The sequence below is a fragment of the Rutilus rutilus genome (genome assembly GCF_951802725.1).
Source record: "Rutilus rutilus genome assembly, chromosome: 12".
NCBI lineage: Eukaryota > Metazoa > Chordata > Actinopteri > Cypriniformes > Leuciscidae > Rutilus > Rutilus rutilus.
In genome coordinates this window covers 38,056,397-38,065,607 of record NC_140217.1, presented here as the reverse complement: position 1 = coordinate 38,065,607, position 9,211 = coordinate 38,056,397, and the positions used below count along the sequence as shown (strand labels likewise).

Genomic DNA, 9,211 nt, shown 5'->3' with positions numbered 1-9,211 from the left:
TGAATTTTGGAGTATTTATGATGTTTCTGCTACTGCTGGATTTCAGTAGGTGATGCGGATATAATGCTGATATTTATTCTAATACTATTTAGTGATGGCAAGACAAAACTGCTAAAATGAAATGTTAAATTTAATGTAAAGTTGTTATTAATTCATTAAATGAATCTTGCCAAATTTGCTCGATTCCGTCAAAATTGAAATAAAAATTCTCATTTTGCTTTTTTTAATGTATTGGTTTGTTCGGATCGGTCAGTTCAATGATCTAGTCACTAAACAGCATTCCCAGAAGTCCTTGCACATTTAGCATTTGACATTTAGCATGTATAGGTTGCATCAGGTGTTGTTTAACTTTTGTTCATTGTTCCGTCATTATTGTAAACACTCAATACTCTTGCCGAAATAAATACAAATATTATTAGCATTAATTAATTTTGATATTAGCAATATTGTTTCACGTCACAGTTTTACTCCTAAAAAAATACATCACATGGTTAGCTGGATAGCCCCGCCCACAGTGAAATCTCATTGGTCTAAAATAATGCTCCATGCAGATGAACATCTAATATATTTTGACTGGCTGTGATTGTGCATTGCACATTATTTTCATATTTTCACTTTCAGATTGGCTAGACAAATTATGCCTGGTTGGATGTCATGCTTTTAGTAGGACACAAGGTTGATCGACTCTTTCAATAAACTCCTTCTGTTCATAGTTCAAAAACCTTTTTATTTTGTGTTCAACACATTCAGTACTTCTAAGTTATCGACTCAGTATTAAAGACTGTAGTTTAGCATTATGGTTTACTTTATTTCCTGAATCAATGAGCAATGTTTGAAGGTGTTGAATGGTTTAAATTTATAAATGTGATTATATTGTGGTAAATTGGTGTATTTTATTATATTGCATTGCTTTGCATGACTTCAGTTGGCTTCTTTTTTTTTTTTTTGCACCATCAGTTAACAATACTAGTGAATATAGATATCAAAACTGACTTTTGACCGAGTTGCTGAAGCGATTGAGAACACGTTCTGTCGTGAGACCACCGTGTAATGCTCTCAGGGGAGTGGTAACCATGGTGAAAAGAACGTCGTCCCCATGACAGCGTTTTACCTGACCGCGGTTGACAGTTTCAGTCAGCGTGTGACAAATTACCTGTCATTAGACCCTCAGCACCAAACAATACAGTCTCCACCACGACATTAGTCAGCTAACAAACACGTAAATCCATCTGCCGCAACCGGATCTGGGCACACGCTTCAGAGAGATGTCTGCTTGTAAAAGTGCTCTTGAAACTCAATGATGGAGCGTGTCTCATTTGTCCACATGTGTCCCAGAGATGCAAGCTCTGCCCAGAACCCAAACCAGCTGCCCTGCTCACTTATCACACTGGATTCAGAAGGGCTTATAAGGGAAACATAACATCATGTCTGGTCAGAAATGGTCTTATTATTGGGAGATACTATGCTCCGTGGCTCTACCATTGGAGAAACCGGCAACTTAGATCACGTGTGCCTTGATAACCAATCACATTACAGCTTTGACGCCATTGAATTTCATCGAATGTTGAAGATTAGCCGATGGCCTGTCGATTCATTAAATGATAAGCTGTTCTCAGCTGCTGGGTCGACAGGGTCATGACCCGTGTCGGGTCAACAATATTAATAAAATGCATCTGAACACCTTTTTGCATGGCAAAATAAGGCTTCCCATTCTGTTGTTGTTGATGTCAAAGGCCACGCGTCCTATCAGACTTTGACATTTTGCTGCACATTCATCTGGTTCGTTCCACAATGTGTTTTGTATTATCGGCTGCCGTGAATATTTCTTTTGATTCCGATAGTTTCATTTAGAAACCATAATTGTCCATTTAGAAACCAAATTTTTCCTATTTAGCATGTTAGCCATTTTTAATGTTCTTGTCGATGATGGTAATATTAATGCAATTTAATGTTTCATTTTTAAGGTTATTTTTGTTTACTTCTATACAATAAACAAACATAATATAGATCTTAAACCACGGCAAGAACTACTGATCTATAACTGATTCAAGTGACCTTTAGACATAACCAAGTGAATCATAATCTATATATGACACACACACACACCAGAATTATTCCATTTATAAAAATGAACCTGTTCACAAATTTACATACAGGTGAAACTCGAAAAATTAGAATATCGTGCAAAAGTTAATTTATTTCAGTAATTCAACTTAAAAAGTGAAACTAAAATATTATATAGAAAATTACATGCAAAGTGAGATATTTTAAGCCTTTATTTGTTATAATTTTGATGATTATGGCTTACAGCTTATGAACATTTTCAAAATGTCTGAGATTTTGAATTTGGGGTTTTTCATAAGCTGTAAGCCATAATCATCAAAATTATAACAAATAAAGGCTTGAAATATCTCACTTTGCATGTAATGAGTCTATATAATATATTAGTGTAGTGTAGGAAATATAAGCTGACTACGCCACCTCCTTATTTAAGGCAGGAGGAGCCCTCTAGGGGTCACAAAATACAGATTATGGACAACAAATGTAGTTTGTAAAAAGGTAACAATTTTTATTGTTCCAATAGAACCATCAAATGTTAAAAACTGGTGATAACATTCACAGAAGTTGGAATTAGCTCTCCTCAAGACTGCAAGAGGGTCGGACCTGCTCTTGTGGACCTCCTACCACCTGTAAGAGACAGAAGAAGACAGAAGAAACCCCACACATACACCGCAAATAAGTAGTAACCTTTAAGTCACTATTTCAGTGCCAAGCTCCAGTACACACCACACAGCAATGTCACACCACCCAAATCACCTACACCGAAGGAGGTTTAGTGTAGATGCAGGTCCGGCCCTGTACAAAGTCTCTGACCACTGGAACACACAAAAGAGGAGAGCAGTACCAAAGAAAACAAAGCAAATAACAAATAACATTTAAGATCAAAATCAATATCAAATAACAAACCACAATATAAATCTAAAATATACAAGAAACAGTGGCTGGTCTGCCCCTTTAACAATAAAGAAACATACATGTTAATACACATCAATGCAGCCCACAATTTAAAACAACAAAACATAACCTACTTTAGCGAAAGTACAACTGCAACACAGTTACCCAATCTCAGCTCTCAATCCCCAAACATGATTGATAAAAGGTACTATAAAACAAGAGAAAAGATTACCACACCATCAAATACATTTGTATATTAATTGACTCAAACTCATAAATGATCGGTCTTAAACTGCGTTTACCGTTATTCAGCATTCCAACACGGCCATCAGCCCATTGAAGGTACCGCAGCAATAAATGTTTGTCTGCCTCATTTCCCAGACAGAGAATAAAACCTCTTAAATAATCAGCCTAAAAGAAAATAACAAAGATGGAATTGCACCATCAAGGAGCAGTTGGAAACTTCACGCAAACAACCCAAACAACTAAAAACATACCTATGAAAGGGTACAGAGGCTGCACGTTGAGCACAACAAACACACGCCAGAACTGCAGAAAAACCACCTCCTGTTGCTGTAAGAACCCTTTATGCGATCTTAATGATAGAACTAACCACCTACACCTGAAACTGATTGCTGGCCAGTCTCCTCCCACATTAGTTTTACCTTTTAAGTTGAGTTACTGAAATAAATGAACTTTTGCACGATATTCAAATTTTTCGAGTTTCACCTGTATGCTTGATTCTTAATACTGTGTGTTGTATATTTTGTGATAGTTGTTCATGAGTCCCTGTGTTTGTCCTGAACAGTTAAACTGCCTGCTGTTCTTCAGAAAATGATAGGATACATCTATGCAAAACCATAGCAAATTTGAGATTTGTTTGTGCCTTTACCTCTGCTTGTGAAAGCAGCTTTTTTTGTAATGTTTTGAACATAATCAACAAGCAGCTGCCTAATCACCCTTGTTTTACCACTAGCTTGATTGTTTTTCGTGCTGGAGAGTTTTGGACACACATCACTCCGCTCTGCCACACATATCTACCAGAACGACGAGCGCCGCAGCTCTAATAATACTGGGAAATGATGCTGTTTTCATAAGCGTCCGGCTCACCCCATGATTTAGAATGATATAGCGCATCAGTCTCCTGCTTTGCCCAAGTAGCCTTTGCAAAATCGATACGAGCTCGGTTCAGTTTAATGACGTGTGAAGTGATAGCAGAGTTTTTATGTTTGAGAGATCGTTTATAGGTGGCGTCCCACAGTCATTAGTGTGAGTGGGTGTTAATGGTGACCTTTGACTCGTGTATCCCCTTATACACTCACCAATCATCCAGAATCCTTCACAATATTGATGGGAAAGATCCAGCATAATCAATGATGGCAGATCGTTTATTGAGGGCTTTCTGACTGACTCTGCAAATGTACTCGATTCAAATTTGTATTGCTTTTTATTTGATTTCAACATGAAAGGTTTGGTTTATCTTTCCCCATAAATATTCTCAAATGACTTTTATTGTTTTACTGACCTCATACTGGTATATGGATGGATATCATGGTCTGATTATGGTTTGATATTGTTCTCCAGTAGTAATATGGAAAGGTTAGTCAGTAGAATGTATATTATTATTATTAGTGGTATTTTTGCCATTTTCTAGCACTGACTTAGTCCTAATTTTACCCTTTAAGTGCACAATTTTGATATATTTTAATTTTTAGAGTACTTCACTGTAAATACTTTTTTTTTTCTTTTTTTTTTTTTTTGTATTTCTCCATATGTCATATAATACTTTTTTTTTATGTTGTTTAAATTCACTTTTATAAGGCATTGCAACATTGACATTAAAAAAAGCTATGGATTTTAATCATTTCAGTTTTCAGTGTTTTATTTTGTTAGACAAATTTGTAACAAACAATATGGATTTTTTTTTTTAATATCATCTATTTATCAGTTATTATCAGTATGAAAATAATTATCGCTTCAATATAGATCATTTTATTTATTTATTTGTTTATTAATAAAACTGTACACCATTCATATCCTTTTCTAAAATACTGCATTGTTTAATATTATTACATCTATTTTATAATAACGTATAACCTCAGATCTAACAAATATGGACTAAAAACCATAAACATTATAGTCTTTTTCTGTACTAGAATTTTCCATTTCATTTCAAAGTCATATGCTAAATGTACTAATTTTGTGGACCAGCTTTTAATAGTATTGCACATTCTTATCGGGCAATTACAGAGTTATTTTGCAATTGTATTTATGGACACTATGATGTTAATGTTACTATAAGTGCATTTTGTCACCGTTGCTAGGCGATGTGGTTCTAATGGGATGTGTTGCTGTATAAACCGAACATTTAGTGGAATGTATTTTGTGCAGTCACTGTTTCACTGAATTGGTGTGACCAAGCAGGCGGCCCACCGCTCAGCGAGTGAATTATACAGTGTCATACACTCAATTTACCCCTGGAAATACACTTAACAAGGGGCTGAACCATACAAAGACTGTGTGGTTTTCTTTTTAGTATGTTTCCGATGTTCCTGCCATGCTAATATCACATTCAGATTAGCTTCATCGAGCACGCTCTGTCTGCTGTATTCCATTTCCTTCGTGTTTAAGGGCACGCACCCACACAGCTTCATTATGAATTTACACTGTTGCTCACGCATTAAACAATTTCCTCCTCCTGCAATTCCACGAGTAATCACTCAGACTGTTACTGAATATGTGGCCTGCGGTATTCAAATAGCGTTTGACTTTTTCAATCTGCATCTAACGTGCCAGCACTTAGAAAGTAGAGGGAGAAAGAAAACATATATTTTTTATTAAGGCCACTATGTTCAATTACTCTACTTGCAGCGTCAAACGCAATTGCAAAAATTATACAATTTTTACATTTTCTAAAATTTTTAGTAACACTTTCCCTTGAAAAACTCATTGTCACTTTGGTATAATGTGTTATGGGTGGTTGCTATGATGTTGCTATGCATTTGCTAAAGTATTCTGGATGGTTATAAGTCTATATGGTTGCTATGGTGTTGCTATGCAGTTGCTGAAGTATTCTGAATGTTTATAAGTCCATACGGTTGCTATGGTGTTGCCATGCAGTTGCTGAAGGATTTTAGATGGTTTTAAGTCCATATTGTTGCTATGGTGTTGCTATGCTGTTGCTGAAGTATTCTGAAAGGTTATAAGTCCATACGGTTGCTAGGGTGTTGCTATGCAGTTGCTGAAGTATTCTGAATGGTTATAAGTCCATACAGTTACTAAGGTGTTACTATGCAGTTGCTGAAGTATTCTGAATGTTTATAAGTCCATACAGTTACTAAGGTGTTACTATGCAGTGGCTGAAGTATTCTGAATGGTTTAAAGTCCATACAGTTGTTATGCAGTTGCCGAAGTGTTCATTATGGTTTTAAGTCAGTATGGTTGCTAGGGTGTTGCTATGCAGTTGCTGAAGTGTTCAGAATGGTTGTAAGTCCATATGGTTGCTAGGGTGTTGCTATGCAGATTCGGAAGTGTTCAGAATGGGTTTAAGTGCATTACCATTCGGTTGATAGGGTTTTATAGGTTGTTGTTAGGGCATTGCTATGCAGTTGCTGAAGTGTTTTGAATTCAACTATATTAAAAACGGAGTTTGCGCAAGCTTCTTCATACATCTCTTGTTCTCTAGCTGCTGTTTGCTAATGTGTTGTGTATGTATCAACACCCAGCAGTGTGTGTTTACATCACTGTGTGTATTTGTCCCCATCCATCTGTTTGGGTTGCACTCCTCCTCTTGCTAAGCGCTCTCATGTCCCTCTTTAATGCGATATGCTCAGTATGAAAAATTCATTGTCATCTCTTTGGCCGCGGATCATCAAGGTGTTTTGCCCTGGTCGCTACCCGCTCCTCTCCGGTGGCTTGGTGAACAGCTGGTGGAAATTAGACACCAGATTGTGTTACTTACACCAGCCAGTACGAGAGACGCTGATGGCTCCATAACCCAGAGTGCAATCTGTCAGATCTCCGGCTCTTGGGGAACCGCGGCCAACCATGGGCGTAGCTTCGGGTTTATTTGTTTGTTTGTGTGTGTTTGTTTCTGTGGCGGTTTGACCTTAGCCTGTAAGAAAACTGAGTAACAGCTGTCTCTATTATAATCGGTTTGAGGCATCCGAATTTTTCAGAGCAGATTTAGAATTTTAATTGCAATTGCTTTTTATGTGATATTGCAACACTGTATAAAATAATGCAGCTATAACATAATTTTTATTTTATTTTATTTTATTTTATCACTAGCAGAATGGTGTAATTACAACCTCTACCAGCAGGGGCTAACTAGAACATACTAACTAGCCAAGCCTTGATCCTTTTGGACTTCCAAAGTGCCTCTAGTCATGCCAGATCAAGAGCAGTCACACTGGCAACACTATAGTGGCTTTCACGGCGCCGAATGCAGTGTGATTGACGGCCGTTGCCCTGTAAAAGTGAAAATGTTCTTTGCATCTAGCTGTGCTTTCAACAGCACAGGTTTTCTTTTTTACACTGTGGCCGTAACACGTTTTGTAAGCATATTTTACAGCCATCAATCAACAGCATAATCTACATTGACAGTGTTGCTTGTGCTAAGGCATTTTTTTGGTTTGATTTGATGGAGGCTGCAGTGAATTTAAAGTGATCTATGAACACAACTCAGACAATGCCAATGCCAGACAGATGAAATTATACTGAGTTCGAAATGTAGCATAAGAACAGTTAAAACTTGATTTTTAGATTTTCTAAAAACAATAACTATCTTTGCCAGTATAAAACTAGCCACAATGAAACTATACATTGTTCTGAGTGTTTAGTGCAATGCCATGTGTTTGCTAAGGTGATCCTATATGGTAAAACATATTTATATACATATTTTTAACACACACACATGCACGCACACACACGCACGCATGTGTGTATATAAAAAGATGTTTCCTAACTGAACAGAACTGAACAGTTCCTAGACAGTATTCTAGGTGTATTACGTGTATATTACGTGTGGTCCAATAAATAAAACCTCTGTTTTTTCAGAATTAAGTAGTAGGAAATTACTAGTCATTCAATTTGTTGCACCAATTATGAATTCCGTTAATTTGGTGAATTGGTATGTTTTGTCATGTTTCTTCTCCCAAGGGTAGCATGTACAGGGTGAAAAACAACGGTCCTAGTACTGAGCCTTGCGGTACTCCATACTGAACTTGTGATCGACAGGCCACCTCTTCATTTACTGCTACAAATTGATACCAGTCAGATAAGTATGATTTGAACCATGCCAGTGCAATTCCACTAATGCCAAAGTCATTTTCAAATCTTTTCAAAAGAATGTTGTGGTTGATAGTATCAAATGCAGCACTAAGATCCAGCAACACTAATAGAGAGATTCAACCATTCATTTGTAACTCTAATCAGTTAGCACATCGGTTAACAATAACATATTTGTATTATATGCACAATATCCCAATCTGTTAGTAGCAAGCTAAGCCAAGACCATCCATCCATCCATCCATCCATCCATTACCTAGTAGGCTGTAAAAAGTAGTGTTCCTTTTCCTCAGTGGAACCTAATAAATGAACGGTTCTTCTCCGAGCCTGTCACCTTCTCCATTGTTATTCCGACTGAAAGACGACACCATGCTAATGTTCCCTGAGAATATTACAAATGATGACCTTTAATAACCGCCTCTTACAATCAATCAGTTTTTAATTTTTCAACCTCAAAAGAGTTCGAATCGCAGACAGTCATATTCCAGCCATCATAATGCGAAGAGGTCTTTGATTGATGAGCGTTTCCTCAAACGGGGACAGCTAGCAGATTGTGATTAATTTTCTGACAGTGAGAATCTACTAGAACTTTGGTCTTGAACTACAGTCGGTCTCGTTGACCGGATGCGGGCGCCGGAGCTCTCGTCACGCTCTTTTCATTTGCTTGTGTCACGGCACCCGAGGCCTGCGCCGCTGCTTGTGATGCAAATTACTGAAACCATTCAGTCGTGCGTTCATATCGTTTAAATGATTCTTTATTACGAGCTAGGGTTTTTAAGATGAAAACGAATTACCCTCTGACAATGACTTCCAATTTGTAGAAGCTTTAGTACAGTGAGATGAATTGAACGACCTCAACTCAATCGAAAATGGATAGTCCCCATTGTGCGCAAGTTCTATTTTTGGCGCTGGAATAAAATCTTTATGAGCAAGAGCAAAACGTGGAGTGTGAAGTGCCTTCATTGCA

General features: G+C 37.2%; 1 long non-coding RNA gene across 1 annotated transcript; it reads right to left on the bottom strand.

Annotated features, from left to right (window-relative positions):
- Positions 1–2,545: 2,545 nt before the first annotated feature.
- Positions 2,546–3,597, bottom strand: LOC311301603. Its single transcript, XR_014629484.1, has 4 exons — positions 3,453–3,597; positions 3,258–3,366; positions 3,090–3,163; positions 2,546–3,013 (listed from the first exon to the last, which is right to left on the bottom strand). It is a non-coding gene; the product is annotated as an uncharacterized lncRNA (long non-coding RNA).
- Positions 3,598–9,211: the final 5,614 nt, after the last annotated feature.